This window comes from Arachis ipaensis, chromosome B2, assembly GCF_059453495.1.
Source record: "Arachis ipaensis isolate K30076 ecotype BB chromosome B2, ASM5945349v1, whole genome shotgun sequence".
Classification (NCBI taxonomy): domain Eukaryota; kingdom Viridiplantae; phylum Streptophyta; class Magnoliopsida; order Fabales; family Fabaceae; genus Arachis; species Arachis ipaensis.
The window spans coordinates 3,221,180-3,244,889 of record NC_142437.1 but is presented as its reverse complement, the minus strand read 5'-3'; the positions used below and the strand labels follow the sequence as shown (position 1 = coordinate 3,244,889).

At 35.8% G+C, this 23,710-nt stretch overlaps 1 protein-coding gene and 1 long non-coding RNA gene across 4 annotated transcripts in view; one reads left to right on the top strand and one right to left on the bottom strand.

The window, feature by feature from the left end:
* The window catches only part of LOC107626596 (putative disease resistance RPP13-like protein 1), a 184,295-nt gene that overhangs the window by 145,018 nt on the left and 15,567 nt on the right, over positions 1 to 23,710 (bottom strand). The window lies entirely within an intron of this gene.
* Positions 444 to 2,618, top strand: LOC107622709 (uncharacterized). 3 transcript variants are annotated; one of them, XR_015905117.1, is made up of 4 exons: positions 444 to 579; positions 1,414 to 1,527; positions 1,751 to 1,971; positions 2,308 to 2,618. It is a non-coding gene; the product is annotated as an uncharacterized LOC107622709 (long non-coding RNA). The 3 variants fall into 3 exon arrangements; XR_015905116.1 differs by having other exon boundaries at positions 1,751 to 1,967; positions 2,308 to 2,617; XR_002356864.2 differs by lacking the exon at positions 2,308 to 2,618 and having other exon boundaries at positions 1,751 to 2,154.

The following is a 23,710-nucleotide window of genomic DNA, read 5'->3' as shown; positions in this document are numbered from 1 at the left end:
ATTAAATTTAGAATATTGGGTTTGGAGAAATAATATTTTTTTTATTTTATTTTAGAAAAAAATCCTAAAAGTAGAACTTTATTTTAATACATATGAATATGAATATACTTTTCTGACTTAAGACATTTTTCAAGAGTGTTTCCTATGGTAAGTATGCGCTTAATGAAAATTTTTCAAGGCCAAGTTTTCCAGTTACTGAACTTACCCGCCATTCGAATTCAGAAGTTTACTTCTTCACCTCCCTTCGTCTCTCGCCGTCGCTGCCGCTCACCATCGCCGTCTCGTGCGCTCACCACCGTCGTCACGTGAGCTCGCCGTCGCAGCTCACAATCGTCGTCTCGCGCGCTCACCGTCGCTGCTCCCAATCGTCGCAAGCCTCCTTGGCTCATCATCATAGCTCACATCGTCGTCTCGTCGCTCACCATCGTGCACTCACTAGATAATCATTCTCTGATTCACTCTCTATCTTCTCTTTCTTGCTCATTACCTCACTTCTTCTGTCGTTTCAGTGTCGAAGAAGGTGCGTGTGGCTATGATGATGATGATGATGAACAACAATGGCCAAACGAGGCAGAAATGGTATGTTTCGTTTTTCCTAAACTTGGTTCTGTGAATTGGGGAGGTTCTGAGATTATAGGGTTTTTAAGTTTGGGGGCTTAGCTTCTGAATGTGTATTGTTTCTGGTTGTTGGGGTTCTAGGTTCTGATTGATAGAGAATGTATGTTTCTGATTGTTAAGGTTCTAGGTTCTGATTGTTAGAGAAGGTATATTTAACTTCATTTTATATATAATTAAGTGCTGGATTTGAGATTTTTGTGGTATAAATAACTGAATGCCCTGGTTTAGAGGGTCAAACTTGTAAGGAATTGTATATTTCAGTGGAGGTGGAATAATTGAGGAAAAACATATATATATAAAAGTAAAAGTAATTTTTGAGTGAGCTTTTAAAAAAAGATCTTTTTTTGAGTTATCTTTTTTTAAAAGATTTTATAGAGAGGTAAAAGTAATTTTATGTTTGGATATCTCATGTAAAAAGGTCTTTTTATCAATCAATTATGTTTGGGTATAACAATATAAAAGTACTTTTTGTTTATTTATTACATGAAAAACATCTTTTTTTTAAAGAAAAAAGATCTTTTAAAAAAAGATGTAAATTACAGCTTCTCAAAAAAGATCTTTTTTTGATTTTACTAGTGCTTTTACTTTTACTACTAGAAATTTGCCAAACACGTTAAAAAATAAAAAAAGATCTTTTTTCATTGAAAAAAGATCTTTTTTTAACAAAATAATGACGCCCAAACATGCACATAATGAGAATATAGAATGAAAAGTGAAAAGTGCCTTTTTGATTAAACATTCAGTCCGATTCAATACTCTTTCAAATGTCGTGATTCATTCTTGTGCAACCTGCAGGTAGCTGAAGTGAGACAGAGAGTTTCTAACATGGCAGGGGTTACGAACGAGGAAGTTCGAATTGTGGCATCTTCCTATCGAATTTGTCCTTTAGGGGCTCATATTGGTCAGCAGGTACTTAAGTATATGTCTTTCTATTATGACAGTACAATTTTAACTCAATGATTGATCTTGAACACAAGTTTTATCAGAAACGTGATTAAGCAACCAGAGCTGTTTACTTATTCTATTTCCTGGCAGCTTTCTCATGTAATTTCCCCTGAAATTCGAATGAGTTCTATTCCACTGTTTGATAAATGGTCCTTGGGATTTTATCTTGTATGTGTTACTTTTTCAGGAGATTTTGAAGAGCAAGTTCGGTGCAGGTTCATCAGTGATCATGAAGTCTTGTTGTTTTCTCTTAAGTATTTTGTTGAAGTTTTCACCCCATCACTTGTAAATTATCCTGTCAGCTGCATTCACTCGGATGTGTGCCACTTCTGTGGAAACAATTAGTCTTACAACTTGGGCCTAGTGTCAATTGTGATACTAACTAGCTCGTTGGCATTTCAACTGTCAGTTATGATCTTGTGTTATTCTCATTTTCATTGTTGTATCTTTTCTTACCTTCTCTTCCACTTTATATTAAAAACCTTGTTTGGCTAGGGATTTCTATGTATATCCTTGCTGCCTACTCCAATTATGCATTTTTTTATTAATAATATGCTGAGTTACTTATTCAAAAGTGGGGAAAAAATAATTTTCTGCAGACTGAACAGAAGTAATGATGCTTGGTATCAATGGACCTTGGATCACCAAATCATAATTTTCTTGCATGAGTTATTATTTTTTTTTCTTTAGTCATAAACTTTGATATTTGAACTTTTATGAACTTGTTATGTATTATTTTTTCAGAAATGCCTTCCTCGATGCTGATTAGTCACTGATTGAGAAGATTAGAAGAAATACATTTGTGTCTGGAAGTCAAGGCACTGCAATCATTGCACCAAAACTAATTCGCGCGACTCCTGACCTTGTTACCGAATTGGAGGATTTGTCTCAGCCATGGACTCGGTCCCTCAACTGATCAAATGGCTATTTGCTCGCAAAACCTCTGTTAAATTGTCTTTATAAAGTTCTAGTCCAAACACAGTAGGAGGGGGGAGGAGAGTTAGCGAGAAGAGTTTGTTTGTAACCCGCATTCTGTATTATTCATTTATTTTTATTTTATAATATTTGATTAATTTAATTAAAAATACAGAATTATATATATGAAATTAAAAAAGCGTAGCTTCTGAGAATTGGCAATGTCTGAGTAGGCATTTTCCACTAAAGCGTCTCCAAAACAAAAAACATAGTAACAAATCCTAATTGAATATAAAAACGTGCATAAAAATTAAATTATTTTAAGATTTATTTATTTTCTCACTTTTTTTACTTATTTAAACTTAACAAAATTAGTTAATAATGTGATTTCTCTAATAAAATCTAGACTTTAAATTTTCGTTTTACATTGAAAAATATATCTTTCAAAAAATAAATTTAAATCAATTTTTGATTAGAAGGCAGTCAGTCACGGAAGAGCTTGTTTCATAATCACATCAAGAACTAAAACATAACTACCAAAGACAACAAATCTCACATTATCATTCTTTAAAGGTTTAATTACTCTGTTGGTCCCTATAGTTTCATAAAATTTTCAATTAGGTCCCTATACTTTTTTTCTTTTTAATTGGGTCTCTACACTAATTTTTTTTTTCAATTAAGTCCCTCTTAGTAGTAATTGGCTTAATTTTATAGGGATCCAATTAAAAAAAAAAAGAATTGGTATAGGGACCTAAATAAAAGGAAAAAAAAGTGTAAGGACCCAATTAAAAAAAAATTTGGTGCAAGGACTCAATTAAAAAGAAAAAAAGTATAGGGACCTAATTGAAAATTTCGCGAAACTATAGGGACCAACAGAATAATTAAACCTTCTTTAAATTCATAGCTGTCAAGAACGGAAGGCTTCATCAAGCCATTTCTCGCCTCAACCTAAGTCCCTGCCTCTGCCTATAAGCCTTCTTTGCTTTCAACTCATACGCTTCTTCCACTGGCTTTCGTCTCTTTCGGATTCGAAAAGTTGCTGCCATTAACTTCACTTCATCAAGCCAGGAAAGAAGCTCGACATCCTATTAGAAGAGTTTCTTTATTTAGTTAAAATTTTCCAAATTTACATTATACAAAAATTAAAAGATTTTAAAATAAAATTTTGAAGATGAAATCTTTCTGGATTTTATCCATAATTTAATGTAATCTAAACCACTTTAATTTAAAAAGTGAAGCTTATATTAAATGTGAAGAGAAAAAATCTTCGAACGAAATGTAATCTTTGTGGAAGTTCCCTTAATTTAATTTAATCTAAACAACTCTAATCTAAAGTGAGGTTTCTATAAATGTGTTATTAGGATTACACCAAACACAAAATTAAACCAAGAAACTAAGAAGAAGAAGAACCAAGAAACTGACCTACAGAACGCAGAATGATTGCAAAGGAAATAGATGACGCAGCAATGACTGAAGAAGAGCTAGATGCTCTTTTAATGATGGATACCAAGGAGATGATGGAAGATCTGTTTGACTTGGACGATAATCAACCACTGCATTCTTGGGATGACACTCTTTCAAAGATGGATATAGAGGATAACCCAGAAAAGATGAAAGAGGAACTGGACACCTTTTTCATGATGGATACGAAAGAGAATTGGGAAGAGACGGAAGCTACCAAGCATTCTCAGCCTCAGCCTCAGCTCCAGCCGCATACAACGAACATGGAAGAGCAATGTGCTATTGACGTCCATGTTAATCAACCACCTCAGCTAGAATCTCCGCCTCAGCCTTGCTCCCAGCCTCTGCCTCTGCCTCAGCAAGAATCTCCGCTTCAGTCTCAGCATCAATCCAAGTTGCAGACGGATATAAGCAAGATGATGGATCAATTTTTCAATAACACTTGGGGTTATCAACCACCGTTAGAGATGATTGCCGCAGTGGGTGGTCATCAACCACTTCAATCTCAACCGCAACCTCAGGACTGGACTTGGGAGGAGAACAAAGCCTTTGAGTCAGTTATCTCCAATTGTTTCTAGGATACTATACACAATCGCTGGGAAACTGTGGCCGCTCGCCTCCTTGGAAAGACTCCGGCACAGCTGCAAGAACGATTCATAAAACTGATGACCGACGTTAATGCCATAAAAAACGGTTATCCCGAGAACATGATGATACCTAGCTGTGCCTGCTACCCATTGGAACACAGCCCTCTCTCCATTCCCATCGTCAATGCAACACCACCACTTCCACCGCCTCATTGGACTCATCATCATCTTCACAGGTGGCTACTCTAAATATTTTCATTCTCTTTTTATTTCTTTATTTATTTTTTGCCCAAATAGATATATGGATACTCTGTTTCTCTGTTATGTAAATACATCTTGGTAATATTATCATGGTAGGATGGAGGCAATGGCGGCCACAACAGACATGGCAGTGCCAATGCAAATTACCTTACCGTTATCAGCCATATCAGGGGCAACAAGAGAACAAAACCGACATGGCAACAGTAACATAATCCAACACCAACCTTTACCTATGGCTTCTAGTGACAACAATAAATGGCAACAAATAGTTCATTGGACTTTACAAGAGCACAAGTACGTATTAATTATATGTTTGTCGTTTAAAGGTCAGACAGAAAGAACTTTCCTATAAAATCTGCTAATCATTCATTATATCAAACTATCTCTTTCACAGGTTGTTTCTCCAAGGCTACGAAGAATTAGGAAAACAATGGTCAAGAATTTCAAGTGAATATGTTAAAACAAGAACTTACGCACAAGTTATTAGTCACTCTCAAAATTTTTTTGAACGCCAGGAGAAAAGAGCTAGAGGAGAAAATCTAAGAAGAAAGAGTATACATGACATAATTGATTATCGTACGTGGTTTTTTTACTATTCTAAAAATTATTTAATTTGTTACTCTAAATTCTTTGAATTATTTAATCATGGTAGTTATTCTATTTTAATTAATGTTTTATGTAAGAACTATAACATAATATGTGTGTTTTATTGGACCAAAGAGAATTTACGAAAAGTGGAGGAGACTATTCAAGCAAGAAAAATATATAAATGATGGACTGAATATTTGTTTTAGTAGTATATTTAGTTTGGTTTAATTATTACCTTAGTTTTTTTTTTTTTCTAAAATGTGAATGTATGCTAATTTGACATGATTAGAGGGTAGCATATGGCTTAGTTTGATCAATGGTGTAGGAATATAGGTATGTATAGAACAATAGTGTAAGTATTGAAATATTTGATCCCCTAGCTCTCTCGCTCTGATGGCAATGCCGAAGGAGTGGTGGGCTAGGCAAAGCCATCGAGACTTTAGGTAGGAACAAGGTATCTTTTTAAATAATTATTAGTTTAAAATATATTAATTTAAGTGAGAATTCTTTGAAAGTTTTTTTATAATAGAATATAGAATATTTATATATAATTTTTTTCAAAATTACTATATACATATTAAAAATTAGTCACTAAATTAATCATCATATATTATATATAAATACATATATTGTCTAATTTAATTTTGCTTCTTAAAACATATTAATTATATACTGTTAAATACTAACTAATAAAGTCAGAACGATAACATTCATAATAGTTACAAGTTACAGGAGATGGTTATTCACTATGATTTGACATTTCTCTTAAATTCTATTCAAATTGATAATGTAAAAATATTAATTCAAAGTAGAATAAGTGTAACTCTGGCAACCATTTTTTCCTTAAGTTCAGAATAACGCACTTGCTTGTGATATACAATTATCACTATTATAACCAAGTAACTTTCATCCAAACCACAATTTTAGAATTCAAACTAAGATTCAAAATGCTATCAATACTAATTAAGATGACATTTCAAAGCCTTTTCCATAATTGAATCAATGTTCTTGTATAGATGGACAAGCAAGTTCATTGAACTATCTCCAAGACCTAGCTCAACTCAGATCAAATAATTAAAGGCTGAGTGTAGGGGTGTCCGCGGATCGGATCGGATCGGATATGGCCGAAAATTCGATCCGATCCGCACAATTTTCATCGGATCGAATCGGATATGATATCCGCACTTTTTAGTGCCGGATCCGATCCGATATCAGATATCGGATATATCCGCATAATTAAACCTTCTCTTTTTAATCATATTTCTATGTAAAAGAATTCGATAAAAATATTTCTTTCATACTTTTAAACTTATTTATTCCTAAAATATTTTTAATCAAACTCTCTCTGAATAACAAAAATAAAATAATACAATATATGAATAATAATTACTAACTAAAACATACAAACAAGTAAATATAATACCAAATATATATATATTTATTTATTTATTAATTATTATAGTGCGGATCTGCAGATCGGATACGCGGATGTATAGCAGATATCCGCGATCCGATCCGCAAAGGGTGCGGATCGGATCGTATCCGCAATTTTTGGATCGGATGTGGATATTTACCGCGGATTTGCAGATACGATCCGATCCATGAACACCCCTAGCTGAGTGAGTAGCTTTACTTTGGTTCAGAATCTTAATGGTGCTAAACCATAAATGAATCAAAATTGTAATATATATATATATATATATATATATATATGTTTCCAATGATAACTAGTTAAATAATTAAAATTACACTAATTAATTTACATGGATTAGCTCCCACAATTAGAGGAACAGGTACAACTTGGGAAAAGAGCACAAGAAGGTAAAAATAATGCAAAATAATAACAATACAACAAAAAATACAAATTAGGAGAAAAACCACCCAGAAATTTTTGGTGATTGTGCGCACGAACTTTCATTTCACATGCTGCTACGGAAACAAACATCCTCCGTAAAACGGAAGCATGACTTATCTACCAAAACAATGTAATAGGAGCCTCTTGAAACTTGTTGTAAAACCAGATAGATAGAGTCACACAGTAACACTGCCACATTTATGTAGCTTAATGTAGAATAAACCGAAGAAAAATGTCATTGGAGTATGGGGGCTGTGTCTAACTCAATGGCAGCATTAGGTGATTCTAATTTGCAGTTCAATCACTTAATAATCCAGTATCACGTGAAATGATCTTGCCGTACAACCGTAATTAAGTTAAGGATTTTCATGGTGTGTCTCAAAATCATGTTGGTAACCGCAGGGGTAGGAAACCAAATGGTTTGGGAAAACATGCTGTCAAGGATTCCAATGTCGATGGCAATGCCAATGTTGTGGAGGTTTCTAGGGCACAAAACAATGATGGTAAATATAGCGGTAAGCGCAGGGATAGGAAACCAAAAGAATTGAGAAATGATGCAGTTAAGGACTCTAATGGCAGCTGCAATGGCGGGGCTTCAGAGGCAAAGGAGAATGATGGTGAGACACCACAAAAGAATGATCACATAGCAAAGGGTGATCACATTCACCCTCCATCTGGCATAGAAATAAAGGTAAAGGAGGAGATTGAAGAGGATGATGACGATGCACTCTGCAAAAGAAGGCGAAAGGTTCCAAGTGTATGTATCTATAATTTTATATATGAATTTACCCTTACCCTTTACTTTGCATTTGATATTATGCCTTTATGTGTTGCTTTGCAGTTGAATTTGGAACATTATTGGCATGATGATAAAGCCAATGCAACAAAATGCACAAAGTACGGAGAAAAACTCATGCAAGAGCTGGAGAAGCCTTACTGTGAGGAAGAGTATAAGAAGCTTTTTAAATATATGAAACATAGAAAGCTAGTCGAATACCATAAAGAGCATCGCAGCGGCCCTAGGACCTGTAAGAGAAGTTATCTTGGGAAATCTCTTCTTAATCATCCTGTTGGTAAGGCAAGTATCTTTGTATTTTTGTCCTTGAATAGTCGCCAAATGTAGCTCAAAGCTGTATACTTCAATTTGAATTAGAACTGATTCATTCACTACAATCAATTATTTTAATAGAACATGGAATCACTTAAAAGTGACAGAGAGTACTTATCTTACCAGAATGGTCCTTAAATACATGAAATGGAAAGATGCTTTTGTCTAGCTTCATTAGATGTTTCAGAAGACTAGCAACAATGAGTTATACTTATATGCTTATCTTGCAGATCTGAACAAAAAACTAAAATCAGTTAGTGGTGATAATTTTTTGTCGTTTTAACTCCAAGAGATGCAACAAATTAAAATTGCAACTTGAGGAGGAGGTTTTAAACTTTTGCACAGCCAAGGTAATAATAATAGTTAAAACATTTAATTGAAAGGATTATTAAATTCAAATGTGAAAGAAAAGAAAAAAGAGAAAGAAGGTGAAAGGGAAATGCTAGAGCTAACATTTTTAGTATAAAAAATATAAAAAGTTAGTGTTTGTTCAAATATAAGATTAAAAAGAATATATTAGTAAGCTAACATTTTTCATTTTAGATAGAAGTTAGAAAAACTTTCTATCTATTTCCATAGAGCCATGCATGCAATCATGGTGAAGCTTCAAATCTCAAACAACTTCAGCAGCTTCTGTTGTCTTAATTCCCAGCTCTTCTCCTTCTTCCAACACCATTGCTTCTCTAAGACATTTGGCTGTCATCTCTACTAAATGAACACAACAATAAACTACCGATGTACACATTTGATGTAGGAAAATAATATTGTATCACACAATATCATACCTCCTAATCATGTGTATTTTGAGCAACTAAATTGGTTGTGTATGAATTAAACAGTGCGCATTTGGAATACAAAATTAAGTGTATTTTTTAGAACCAAAACATGTATTCATTTATTTATGCATCATTTAATAGCTTAGCAACTTCTGGGAAAATATTTGATGATGAGGCATAGATAGCGTTTGAATGTTTCTTGGTGTTGATATGAAAAAGGAGACAACATACATGAATACCAGATTTTGCTAAGGATATTGAAAGTTGGAAAATGGTATTAAGTGGCCAAAGGCACACCATGGTTTCCATTAATTACTTCTTCTAAAGGTAGCGTTTGGTTGAGAGACAGAGACGAAAATACGAGACTGAGAGACAGAGACTAAGAAACAGGATTGAAATAAATCTCAGTATTTTGTTTGGTGCAAAATGGGAGACAGGAATTGAAATAAGAATGAAACTCTAATTTAATTTGCACAAAGGGTAAAATTAGAATTAATAAATTGAAATGAAAGTATTTTAGGTATAAAATGTTATTAAAGTTTCAGTCTCCATCTCTAAAAATTTCAGTCCCCTGTGTCCCTACTTTTTGGAGGTACTGAAATACTGAAATTTTAGAGACAGAGACAGAAACTTTAGTACCAGTCTCTGAACTAACAAACACGATACTGAGTCTCAGTCTCTCAGTCTCTGTCTCAGTACCTCAAAACAAACGCTACCTTTCAGTTTCTGGTAGCCTGGAAGATCCTCTGAGTTATGTTTTATGTGCTGCCGCAACTTTGCTTTAATTTATAATATACTATATTTAAGTGTGCGTCATGCACAAAAAAAATATTAGAATAAAAACGAGAGCACTTTTTTTATTAAAAAAAATAAAATGGTTTAATTTCAAGCGTATACTAGTCAATGCTGCATGCAGAAAAGACAGAGACATTGTTTTGTGATGAAGTGCATATAAATAAAGGTAATCATAAACTTGCATTCCACCTTAAGAATGATGGTACAATAAACATGTGCAAAATTGAACTACAAGCAAGATATCTTTGTTCTAACTAACTAACAAACTAACTGACATATTAAAGTTGATGGTTTCAGTGGCTAAGAGAAGGGGGGGTTGAATCTTAGCCCCTTTTTGTTTGTTAACACTTGATGGATTCAGAGGAGACTTTTTCGTTTTTAGCTCGTCCCTAGCCACGAGACATTTTCATTTTGTCTCGTCACTTGGCACGAGACATTTTTGGTTTTTGCTCCTGTGCAGTAGAAAACAGAAGTGGGGTAGGAGAGGAAGAAAATTACACCAAGATATATCCTGGTTCGGCTGCTAAGTACAGTGCAGCCTACATCCAGTCTCCATCACAACAATGATGGAATTTCACTATAATCAAACAGATTACAACTTGTAAAGTGCTAACCCAACTTACAAGGGGATTCCCACAGAATCATGAAACACAACATAGATGAACAAAGGAACTCTAAGACATCTATGGCTTTTTCTTTTAATTTTGCACTCTCTGCCTTTTTCCGCTCTATGGCTTTTTCATTACAAACCTCACTGTTTGCCTTTTACCATGAGACTCAAGACATGACAAAATTAAACAGAAAATTATAAAACAGAATACATTGAAGGAGAAGAGAAAACTGTTAGCTCAGGTAGCTCTGAGAACTCTGTGCCTTGCACTCTCAAATTTTCTCCTTGCTTCAAACAGTGGCTGTCCACCCTTAATATAGAAGAGGGGAGCCTCCACTTATTGAAGCCAAAACTGAACTAACTTCTTCTTCCTTCAGCAAAACCGGTTCGGCCACATAGAGAGAGAAGAGATAACCATGCATTAACCAACATGCAATTACCTCTAGTCCTTTCTTGATCATCACCCTTCATCAATCCGAGCTCTCCATCCTTGGCTTGCTCTCCAAGATGGAATTCTGGCCCTTGATGCTTCATGATGATGATGACTTCATCTGCTTCAATCTCTGCCTTCAACCATCACTTCGCCACTCTAGCTACTTCCTGTGGTGGTTGAGCAGAATCGAAGACAAGCCATGCTTCAAGAATCTCCTCCAGCTGGCCGAATCTTCTTCTTCCATTTTGAGCATGAAAGACTCAAGATAACCTCACCAAATCTAACCACATTTGGTGAATATCTTAGCCACAGCTCATTTTTATTTTAGTATGTTTTTTTGCCATCATTGTGATGGTCTTTAGGCTTGCTTTCTCTTCATCTCGGTAGCTTACTTTTGCTTCCATGGCTGCCAATATTTTCTGAGTAAAGACCGAAGAGAGAAAGAGTTGTGAGAGAGAAGAAAGAGAAAATATTCAATGGGTTTGAACAATAATCAATGAACAAAGAGAGAGAATGTAAAAGTTAATTCAAGTTTCCCACTTCCCTTTGTTGAGTAGCGTGTAGTGTCATAATAGCTATCAAATCAATCTTCTCTCTCTTTCTTATGTTTCCAATGTATTAATTAAATTTGAAATCCTTCAAAATAATGAAGTGGAATCCGTTGGAAGCATTTAGGCATTTCATTTGCTTCATGGATTCGAATAAGGCATGGAAACATTCATCAACATTGGGCTTGGTAGCGACAATATTTGATCTTGGCCCATTAATAACATTTGCTTTCCTGATAAAATTTGGAACATGCATAAAGCAAGTGGAAAGCATGTAACCCACTTGGGCTTAGAGCAGAAAATTATTTGGGCCCAAGTAACATTAAAACAGCCACATTTATTTTTGTTATTAAAACCAAGGCTGAGTGTAAATTGGGCTTAGCACAATACATTTGTTTTCGGCCCATGATTAAACCTGCAGCAAAATTATAATCATCAATGTATTGAATAAAAATTCAGATCAAATAATTTTGCAATTAATTAATTTTAATAATGTTTAGTCATCACACATATTAATTTAGAGTTTTCCAAACTCATCAATCTCCCCCTTGATGACAAACAATATTAAAATTGAAATGGAAAGAAATTTAAAATTGAGTAAGAGTACTCCCTTTAAATTTGTATTTCTCCCCCTTTCAAATTGTCACATTGCTCCCCCTTAATATATGCTGTTTTTACCAAGGGAAGCATTAACCTGTAACAATTTTAATCAAGCTTCAAATAACAATGTTATTTAGCATATTTATTACATGATGCTAAATGCTTGATTTATGAGCAGAGTTGGATGATAATCAAAACTCATTTGTTATCAATAATTTGATTTTCTGCTCAAACTTACACATATCAACAGAACACAAACCAGTGTTGTTCAGAAAATTTCCAAATATTTTCCAGTCCAGATATCAGAGCAATGTCATTCAAAATAAGGAAAATATTTTTGAAACACATAATAGCACATCAAAGCATGGCAGATGTTAGATAACACAGTTTAAAGGAACTGCCAAAAATAAATTTTCAAACCAACAAGTTTGTCAAATATGAACCATCAGCCAGGCATCACCATAAATCAAACACCAAATGCAGTTCATACATCAAGGATCATAATAGAACAAATGCATTCTTTGAACAAGGATAGTCATGAATTTTCAATTTGAAAATTTCAACCCTTGTCCCCTGTTTTTCCAGCCCCTGTTTTATTCCAATTTCAATTTTGGAATCTAAATTTCCTCCCCCTTTTGGCATCAAGGGGCATAAAAACCTGCAACAAGAGACATGAGCAATACATAATATTTATAACAAAGCAGTAATTGTTCAGAGTATCATACGGCAGGGAGTATCAAGTCATGCCTTTACAAAAAACAAAAGAAGGATTGAGCCTATTGTTGCCAATATCAAATAAAAGTAGAGGAATAGTCACTAATTATCAGAAACATTGAACTCAGAACCAGAATCATCTTCAGAATCTCCTGTTCCCATTTCATCATCAAAGGTTTGAATCATGAAACCGACCCTTTCATAGCACTTCGTCCAGGCTTTCTCATTTGCATATGCCAATTTTCGGGCAGCCTTGCTTGACTTTAGCATCAATTTGGACATATTGCGGAATTCACTGAGAGCCTCCCTGATGGATGCCGTGACCTTTGAGGGTTCAGGGTGGCTTTCCAAATCGCTTAGAGAAGGTTCGGAGGCAACAGACTGCTTGCTTTTCTTGTTCGAAACTCCTCCTCCTTTAATCTGTGACACTTTGTTCTCAACAGATTCATTAGACAAATCAACCTTAAAATATTCAAATATACATGTAAGAAACATGCCGTAAGGAAGATTAGCCTTTTTTGTGCTTCTTACTGCTTCCCACATATGACGTGTCATAATATAAGCAAATGAAATTGGAGTGGAAGTAATAAGAGCAAAGAGGATGATAGAGTCAGAAACTGTTACTCTATGATGAGAACCACTTTGAGGAGTGATGATATGAGTGATGATACGGTGTAACAGAGAGTTCTCTGGGCCGAGGGATTTGTGAGTTGGGATTAATCCATCAAGCCCGGACAGGTTGGCACAGATGTGTCGCATTACAGTTTGTTGAGTAACTCCCACTTGATCATCCCATTTATCAACCATATAAACCTTTGGTCCCTCATCTTCATACCCAAGGGCAGCACCAATGGTTTGAGGAGTGAGTGTTATGTAAACACGCTTGACATAAGAGTGGATTGACCCACCAATCAAGCGCATGTTTGCATAAAATTCCCGGACCAGCCCCGGGTATACCAATTTCTGAATGTGAGTCAGAGGAGTCCATTTCAGAGCATCAAACAGAGACGAAAAGTTCATTCCTTTGGTGGCAAGATTTGGAAGGTTCACCAAGTAAGAGGGGCAGAGATTGCGCTGCAGAAGAACATCTTTGTGAAATTCATAGAATGCACATGAGTGGAAGCGAGAAGGATCAAAATGTGAATGAGTTTTGTGGAATTTGTTTTTGAACTCTAGAGATTCCAGATTGGGGGGTTCGCTTGTGTCATGCAGAGCAAAGGTTTTCTGTTTCTTTTGGGAGCTTTTTGCATGAGGGGTAGTTCTTTTTGGTGGTGATGGAGGTGGAGTAGTATGTGATGTTTCTTCATCTTCTTCAACACTTGGTTGCTTGTTCTTCCCTGTCTTGCCTCTCCCTGAAGTTTTCTGAGCAATAACCTTTCGGCGCATGGTTTCGGTTTTCTTGGAGGGAGGTGACTGAGTAGAGGATGAGGTAGAATGGAGATGGATATGTGTATGGGTTGGAGGTGATGAGAAAGGTGGGTTTTTTGGAATGGGGGTTCGGCTACTTCGCCTAACAGCGGTTTTCTTTTTCATGGTGGATGAATGAGGGGTTGAATATGAAGGGGTGAGGGCCGAATGAGAGGAGGATGAAAGGAGGTTAGAGGTGCAATAAATGAGGGTTGGAGAGAGATGATGGGAGGTTAATGACCATAATGGCACGGTTATTATCCAAATGGGAGTTTCAAAAAGTGATAAAGAGGGAGTTTTTCCTTGAATCAAGGGATTTAGTTGGAAGGAAAAGATATGATTTGACAACATGTATCTTCCAACTAGATTTGAAAAGACAATCTAAGAGATTTTGTGATTTTTATTTTTCAAGGAATAACTAACTAAACTGCCATGGTGGGGTCAGAATTTATTAGGTGGGGCCCAGGAGAATTTAAATTTGTGTTGCCTCCCCCTTGAACAGAGCTCCTCTATCAAGCTTGCGTTTTTATCTCGTCCAAACCTACGAGCAAAACTGAACAGAGTCACATATTCACAAATTTTCAATGAAACTTAAATCAAACATTCCCAAACTTTTTCTTAAGGTGCAGAATCTGTCTTCACAGAGAGGTTTTGTAAAAATATCAGCAATTTGGTCTTCAGATTTTACAAATTGAATATCAATAGTACCCTTTTGCACATGTTCCCTAATAAAATGATATTTTATCTCAATGTGCTTTGTTCTTGAGTGCAGAACAGGATTCTTTGAAATGTTTATGGCACTCATATTGTCACAAAATAAAGGAATACTATTGATTTTTAATTTGTAATCTTCTAATTGTGTTTTTAACCAAATTAATTGAGTGCAACATGCAGATGCGGAAATGTATTCAGCTTCAGCTGTGGATAGAGCCACTGTGGCTTGTTTCTTGCTTGACCACATGTTGAGTGAGCTTCCAAGGAAGCAACACATGCCGGACGTGCTTCTTCTATCCACTCTATCTCCCGCATAATCTGCATCACAAAACCCTACTGCACAAAATTCATCAGATTTAGGATACCACAAGCCATAATCACAAGTTCCCTTAATGTATCTAATGATGCGTTTAACAGCCGTAAGATGGGATTCTTTTGGGTGAGATTGAAATCTTGAACATACACCCACACTTTGAACAATATCCGGTCTAGAGGAGGTAAGGTACATGAGTGAACCTATCATTCCTCTATACCTTGTTTCATCCACATCTTGACCATCATCATCCTTTTCAAGTTTTGTGTTGGGATGCATTGGTGTACTCATTGCTTTGGAATTTTCTAGGCCAAACTTTTTGATAAGTTCTTTTGCATACTTTCCTTGGTAGATAAAAGTACCACTAGGAGTTTGTTTAATTTGGAGGCCAAGAAAGAAGGTAAGCTCTCCCATTAAACTCATTTCAAACTCACTAGTCATGAGTTTTCCAAACTCTTCACACAAGGAAATGTTGGCCGATCCAAATACAATGTCATCAACATAAACTTGAACAAGAAGTATGTCATCATTAGATGCTTTAATAAATAAAGTAGTGTCGGTGGTACCCCTTTGAAATTGATTTTCCAACAAGAAGGCACTAAGCCTTTCATACCAAGCTCTTGGAGCTTGTCTAAGACCATAAAGAGCCTTAGTTAATTTGAAAACATGATTTGGAAACTCCTTTTGTTCAAAACCGGGGGGTTGTGCCACATACACTTCTCTATCAATAAAGCCATTAAGGAAAGCACACTTAACATCCATTTGAAACATTTTGAAACCTTTATGGGCGGCATAGGCAAGAAGCAATCTAATTGCTTCCATTCTAGCTACCGGAGCAAAAGACTCATCAAAATCTATACCCTCTTCTTGATCGTAACCTTGGGCCACTAATCTAGCCTTGTTACGAACAACTTGTCCATCCTCACCAAGTTTATTTTTAAATACCCACTTAGTACCAGTAACTTTCTTACCATCCGGATGAGGTACTAGTGTCCAAACCTCATTCTTGTCAAATTGAGCAAGCTCTTCTTGCATTGCTTTAACCCATGATGGATCCTCAAGAGCTTGTTTGACATTGTTGGGCTCTATTTGTGACAAGAGAGCAAGATTGCTAGGTTCGGTTTGCCTTTTGGTGGAGGATCTTGTAGTTACGCCATGAGAAGGATCACCAATGATGAAATCATGAGGGTAACCTCTCATAGACTTCCATTCTCTAGGCTTTCGGACAGGTGTAGAGCTTTGATTAACTTCTGGTTGTCTCACTGTTTCAGTTGCTCGTGCCTGTTCAGGAGACAAAATGGAAATGTCTCCTCCAATCTGACGAGACAAAACCGGACTGACAGATTCTTCAATTTGAACAGATTTGGGATTTTCTTTACTTGTTCCAGCCTCTTCACAATCTGAATCAATATCCTTCACAATACTGGGAATTAAGTTAGAATCACAAAAGGTAACATGTATGGATTCCTCTATTGTCCTATGCTCCTTGAGATAAACTCTATAGGCCTTGCTTGTGGTGGAATATCCAACAAACATTCCTTCATAGGATTTTGGATCAAACTTTCCAAGGTTTTCTTTATTATTAAGCACAAAACATTTGCATCCAAAAACATGAAAATACTTAAGATTTGGAGGGGTTCCTTTCCATAGCTCATAAGGTGTTTTCTTTAACCCTTTTCTAATGATTGTTCTATTCAAAATATAACATGCTGTGTTCACAGCTTCAGCCCATAATAATTTAGGAATTTCACTCTCACACAACATAGCCCTAGTCATTTCTTGAAGGCTTCTATTCCTTCTTTCAACCACTCCATTTTGTTGGGGGGTTCTAGGACATGAAAAATTGTGAGAAATCCCTAAGTCATCACAGAATTTTTCAAAATCTTGATTTTCAAATTCTCTTCCATGATCACTTCTTAAATGGGCAATTTTCAAATCCTTTTCATTTTGAATTTTCTTACAAAGGGTGGAAAAAGCATAAAAGGCATCATTCTTATGAGCAAGGAAAAGTACCCAACCAAATCTAGAGTAATCATCTACCACCACAAGACCATAATGTTTACCTCCTAAACTTTGAGTTCTAGTAGGACCAAAAAGATCAATATGTAACATTTCCAATGGCCGTTTGGTTGATATTCCATCTTTTGATTTAAAAGAGGATTTTACTTGTTTGCCCAATTGACAAGCGTCACAAGTAAGATCCTTATCAAACTTGATGTTTGGAATCCCTCTAACCAAATTTCTTTTAACTAGCTTAGAGATTTGATACATGCTAGCATGTCCCAACTTTCTATGCCAAAGCCATTTTTCAGATTCAAAAGATGTGAAGCATGTTACATTTTGTTCCTTTAAATCCTCAAGAGTTAATCCATACACATTGTTGCATCTTTTAGCTTCAAAAAGAACATTCCCAGTTTTTTCACACACAACTAAACAAACAGATTTCTTAAAAATAACTTCAAAACCCAAATCACAAAGTTGACTAACACTAAGCAAATTATGTTTCAAGCCATGTACAAGGAGAACATCATTTATACAAGAAGAAAAGTTTTTACCAACTTTCCCAACAGCCACAATTTTTCCTTTTGCATCATCACCGAAAGTGACAAGTCCTCCATCATAGTCATCAAGCTTTATGAAGAAGGTTGCCTTTCCGGTCATATGCCTAGAGCATCCGCTGTCCATATACCACACATTTTCCTTCCTTTTGGATGCTAGGCACACCTACAAAACAATGCTTAAGTAACCTTAGGTATCCAAATCTTTTTGGATCCTTTTACGTTAAACCATCTTCTATGTCCTAAGCCATTGTAATCAAAAACAATTTTATAAACTTTGTCACCAACCATTCTTTCACCGAAAAAGCATTGAATGGGAAAGTGTCCATTCCGATTGCATAGTCTACAAAACCTTGGAGTTGCCTTTTTGTTAAAGTAGGTGGGATCTTGAAATCTTGTGTCATTAGAAGATGAAGCAATATTTTCAAAATGTGAATTTTCAGATTTATGAAACCCCAACCCAGCCTTATCATAAAGAGGTTTTTGACTAGCCAAGATGTGATTTAAACTTTCAGAACTTTGTGTAAATTTGGCCAAGTCTTCCTCAAGTCTTTTAACCTTTTTAAGCAACTCTTCATTTTGTTTAAAACAGTCCACATATGCAAGAACACAATGGTTACTTTCACAACTCTTAACTTGGGCTCTTAACTGCTTATTTTCTTCAACAAGATCACAAGCAGTTTCGGCCTCTCTCACTTTTTCTTTTAGAAAACTGTTTTCGGCCTTAAGAATGGTAATTTGCTGTTCAAGTTCTTGATTTTCCAACAGAAAACATCTTATTTTTTCAGAGAGGTGGTCTATCATAAGATGGAGATCTTCAGTGTTAGGGTTATGAAAGACTACCTGATCTATGTGGTCTGCCATGAGACATGTTTGTGACTTGGTCTCGGTTTCTTCATCATCATCATCAGAGTCATTCTCCAAGTCTTCCCATGTGGCCATTAGTCCTTTCTTCTTTCCTCTTTTCGGTTTTTCCTCCTTTTTCAGCTTGGGACAATCAGATTTGAAATGCCCCATTTCCTTGCAATTATAGCAAGTTACCTTGCTAAGGTCTTTCTTTATTCTCCTTGTGCTGCTGCCTTTGCCTTTGAGTTTAGCCATTTTCCTGAATTTTTTTGCAAATAAAACAAACTCATTTTCAGAAGAGTTATCACTGGATTCATCATCCAGAGGGTTAGTCACAGAAGAAAATGCAATTCCTTTCTTTTTTGTATCCTTTTTCAAATAGGTATTTTCAAAAGCAAGAAGATTTCCTCTCAAATCATCAAGTGTCATGGAGTCTAGGCTACTGCTCTCAGAAATAATTAAGGCTTTAGTTTCCCACTCTTTTGTGAGGCATCTCAACACTCTTCTCACTAGCACAGAATCAGAATGTGTAATTCCCAGAGCATCTAAGCCAACAATGATAGCATTGAACCGTTCGAACAGTTCATCAATGGACTCTCCTTCCTTCATTGCAAACATTTCATATTCTCTATTTAGCATATCTGTCCGAGTCTTCTTGACAATGGTGGTTCCTTCATGGGTGATTTGCAATTTGTCCCAGATTTCCTTTGCCGTTGTGCATCTTGATACCCGTCGGTACTCTTCGAAGCTGATAGCACAATTGAGCAGATTTATTGCCTTGGCATTTAACTCCACCTTCTTCCTATCTTCCTCAGTCCATCTTGCTTCTGGTTTGAGAGAAATAACTCCTTCTGCACTTGTGGTAGTTGGAAATTGAGGCCCTTCGAGAATAATCTTCCAAAGTCTGTAATCCACTGCTTGTACGAATATCTTCATCCTCTCCTTCCAATAGGTATAATTTTTCCCATTGAAAAGAGGGGGTCTGTTGCTTGATTGTCCTTCAGTTAGATTATAAGACACCACATTTGCGCCACTGTTTTCTGCCATGAGGATCTTTACTCCAAGCTGCAAAGCTTGATCTCTTTGAGACCAAGCTCTGATACCAATTGATGGTTTCAGTGGCTAAGAGAAGGGGGGGGTTGAATCTTAGCCCCTTTTTGTTTGTTAACACTTGATGGATTCAGAGGAGACTTTTTCGTTTTTAGCTCGTCCCTAGCCACGAGACATTTTCATTTTGTCTCGTCACTTGGCACGAGACATTTTTGGTTTTTGCTCCTGTGCAGTAGAAAACAGAAGTGGGGTAGGAGAGGAAGAAAATTACACCAAGATATATCCTGGTTCGGCTGCTAAGTACAGTGCAGCCTACATCCAGTCTCCATCACAACAATGATGGAATTTCACTATAATCAAACAGATTACAACTTGTAAAGTGCTAACCCAACTTACAAGGGGATTCCCACAGAATCATGAAACACAACATAGATGAACAAAGGAACTCTAAGACATCTATGGCTTTTTCTTTTAATTTTGCACTCTCTGCCTTTTTCCGCTCTATGGCTTTTTCATTACAAACCTCACTGTTTGCCTTTTACCATGAGACTCAAGACATGACAAAATTAAACAGAAAATTATAAAACAGAATACATTGAAGGAGAAGAGAAAACTGTTAGCTCAGGTAGCTCTGAGAACTCTGTGCCTTGCACTCTCAAATTTTCTCCTTGCTTCAAACAGTGGCTGTCCACCCTTAATATAGAAGAGGGGAGCCTCCACTTATTGAAGCCAAAACTGAACCAACTTCTTCTTCCTTCAGCAAAACCGGTTCGGCCACATAGAGAGAGAAGAGATAACCATGCATTAACCAACATGCAATTACCTCTAGTCCTTTCTTGATCATCACCCTTCATCAATCCGAGCTCTCCATCCTTGGCTTGCTCTCCAAGATGGAATTCTGGCCCTTGATGCTTCATGATGATGATGACTTCATCTGCTTCAATCTCTGCCTTCAACCATCACTTCGCCACTCTAGCTACTTCCTGTGGTGGTTGAGCAGAATCGAAGACAAGCCATGCTTCAAGAATCTCCTCCAGCTGGCCGAATCTTCTTCTTCCATTTTGAGCATGAAAGACTCAAGATAACCTCACCAAATCTAACCACATTTGGTGAATATCTTAGCCACAGCTCATTTTTATTTTAGTATGTTTTTTTGCCATCATTGTGATGGTCTTTAGGCTTGCTTTCTCTTCATCTCGGTAGCTTACTTTTGCTTCCATGGCTGCCAATATTTTCTGAGTAAAGACCGAAGAGAGAAAGAGTTGTGAGAGAGAAGAAAGAGAAAATATTCAATGGGTTTGAACAATAATCAATGAACAAAGAGAGAGAATGTAAAAGTTAATTCAAGTTTCCCACTTCCCTTTGTTGAGTAGCGTGTAGTGTCATAATAGCTATCAAATCAATCTTCTCTCTCTTTCTTATGTTTCCAATGTATTAATTAAATTTGAAATCCTTCAAAATAATGAAGTGGAATCCGTTGGAAGCATTTAGGCATTTCATTTGCTTCATGGATTCGAATAAGGCATGGAAACATTCATCAACATTGGGCTTGGTAGCAACAATATTTGATCTTGGCCCATTAATAACATTTGCTTTCCTGATAAAATTTGGAACATGCATAAAGCAAGTGGAAAGCATGTAACCCACTTGGGCTTAGAGCAGAAAATTATTTGGGCCCAAGTAACATTAAAACAGCCACATTTATTTTTGTTATTAAAACCAAGGCTGAGTGTAAATTGGGCTTAGCACAATACATTTGTTTCCGGCCCATGATTAAACCTGCAGCAAAATTATAATCATCAATGTATTGAATAAAAATTCAGATCAAATAATTTTGCAATTAATTAATTTTAATAATGTTTAGTCATCACACATATTAATTTAGAGTTTTCCAAACTCATCAAAAGTATTAAACTATTCTTCCACTTTAGCCCATGACAACAATAAAAAAGTTTGGCGGCCCACAAATGCAGCCCAACAGAATACATAAATTCAATTGCAATTTTAGCCTTTATTATCTTATCTTATCTTTATCTTATCTTTATTTGTTCTTATCTTATCTTTATTTGCTTTTATCTTTCATAGGCCAATACTTTATATATATTTAGTTTTACCTTCATAATTTACAATTCAATTCAATTCAATTCAATCAAAAAATACAAAATACAATATTTTTCATCTTTTCTTATCTCATTCGAAGATGAAAAAGTTCTTCACCAAATTAAATTCGTGCTACTGTCCACATTCAACTACTAATAAGAAGAAGCTATCGAAGTCTCTGCCATCCAGTGGCCGCATCACAAAGGATCGTCGTGACAGCAGCGTCGACCACAATGAAGTTGTTGTTACCAAACCACAAAAGAAACCCATTGTGGTCTTACCCTCCGACGATTACAAGAACAACAGGGAGTGGTGGAAGTCAATGCCGATCGTAGCTTTAGGGTTCGACTTCTATGTTTATACCATTATATTTCAGGTGGATTTTTTCTTTAAAAAAAAAAACAATATTCTCCATCTTTTCTTATCTCATTTTTTCATGGCTTTATCATGTTGAATTTATGTATTCTGTTAGGCTGCATTTATGGGCAGCGAGACTTCTTTATTATTGTTATGGGCTAAGGTGGAAGATTAGTTTTTTTTTTTTTGGTGACTGGAAGATTAGTTTAATATGACATGCATGTATACACGCTAAACTCATAAGAATGAGATCAATATTATGTCACAGATTCATGACAGAAGCAGACTGTCTTACTCTTGCACCAAAAGCAAAGAATTTGGTGATGACTTCAAGGGGCATGTCCTTGGTGTCTGGAACCTTCATATAGTTGCTTGCAAATCAAAGAATCTGTTTTTGACAAGTTTGAAAACAAATAAAAGCAAATAGAAGATGCTTAAAAAAGTGTACTATTTTTCATAAAATCCTAAAACGCAATTCGAACCTTCGATTTCATGATACTAGTATATTAGCTAACTCTAGTGGCCAATTTGAAGGGTTAAAATTTGACAACTCCAGCGTGTCTTGGTAATGATAACAGACACATGCAAATTCAGTTAGCTAAAAGTGTTCCTTTGGTGTTTCTCGATTAAGAAGAAACAATAGTCCGAACTTGTGATGCGTGAGGAGCCTGAAACAGTTCCACCTGCTGTAGAAAAGCAATGTAGTGTTGCTGCGAAAGACAATCAATTGGAGCCTGAGGAGGTTCAATCTTCTGAGGAATCATCAGATGGTTGGGTGAAGGTTGAGTTCTCGAAAGAAGAGGAACTCAAAAAGATTTCAATATACATAATACACTCACTTTACATGGCAATAACCTCTTTAATTAAGTCCAAAAGATCAAATATTCTATCACAGTACTTCTTGAATAATTTGAATTCCACCGCAGCTTAATATATGTACAGAACATTTACTCTTGGTATTAGAATAGCTTATTATAGGCATCTAATAATATTAACTTTATCCAATGATTCAATCTATGGCTAAAAATGATTACACAGAAATAACTTGATCCTTCTATTTTGAAAGCTTATACACCTCATGCATGCTGATTCCTATTACTGTCCTACAAGAATCTTGCAACACAACAATTCTGTGAATTCTTTCCACAAATTAAACTATCATTTAGTTTTTCTCTGTGGAAAATAGCAAAAATAAAATTATAGCAAGGAATAAAAAATATACCTACAACAACAAAAGCTTTTCAATCATAAGTGCCACTACTCTAACTTTCTCCATCATGTCCTTGCTTTTCAATAACATTAAGCCAAAATCAGAAAACACAGTATCTGGTTCCCAACACCTTAATCCAGCTTAATTACCACCTCAAATGATCTTAGAATTAAATGAAGATATATAGCCAATGTATAGGATTACATCTTGATATGTACACAAGCCACCTGGAGAAGATAGTAAAAACATTAAAAAAGTAAATTTAATTCATCCATTTGTTTAATACATCTAAAAAAAATCTCAAATGTTGGATACATGGAAAAAGGATATTCCCTGTGTTT